Source organism: Sinocyclocheilus anshuiensis, unplaced genomic scaffold, assembly GCF_001515605.1.
Source record: "Sinocyclocheilus anshuiensis isolate Anshui unplaced genomic scaffold, SAMN03320099.WGS_v1.1 scaffold2353, whole genome shotgun sequence".
In the NCBI taxonomy this organism is placed as follows: domain Eukaryota; kingdom Metazoa; phylum Chordata; class Actinopteri; order Cypriniformes; family Cyprinidae; genus Sinocyclocheilus; species Sinocyclocheilus anshuiensis.
In genome coordinates this window covers 355,302-355,828 of record NW_015554076.1, presented here as the reverse complement: position 1 = coordinate 355,828, position 527 = coordinate 355,302, and the positions used below count along the sequence as shown (strand labels likewise).

The 527-nt window shown below is 45.0% G+C and overlaps 1 protein-coding gene across 1 annotated transcript in view; it reads left to right on the top strand.

Moving 5' to 3' along the window:
• Positions 1-527, top strand: part of LOC107668998 (receptor-type tyrosine-protein phosphatase delta-like) — a 360,739-nt gene that overhangs the window by 151,244 nt on the left and 208,968 nt on the right. The window lies entirely within an intron of this gene.

The following is a 527-nucleotide window of genomic DNA, read 5'->3' as shown; positions in this document are numbered from 1 at the left end:
GTGAGTGTGAGTGTGTGTGTGTGTGTGTGTGTGTGTGTGTGTGTGTGTGTGTGTGTGTGTGTGTGTGTGTGTGTGTTTGTGTGTTTGGCAGCGTGTGTTCACACACACACTGATGTTTCTGAAGACGTGAAGCGTTCAAACTCCCACAGAGCCGCTGATCAGCACTGATTCGTCACTCTCGTCTCTGTAATGTGCTGTCGGTTCTTGCGTTGGGTCTTGACGTCGTGCAGCTGTTCCAGAGATCTCGTTGATGAACGATCACATGCACTCATTTCCTCAGCAGATCCGCTTCTTCAGGACGTGTGTCTTCTGAACAGATCTGCTCCACATCCTCTCACATCCATCTTTAATCAAGCCTAGGACCCTCATCACACTCACTGTCTTCTATCAGGTCCTCTCCTCACTGCTGTTCTCGACAGTCCATTTAACATGCTTTAAAATCATATTCTGTAGTGAAGGTTTGAGAGCTGTACAATTTGGGTAAAAATTTTAATTATGCAGTGTATCAATGTGATAATTTAATAATA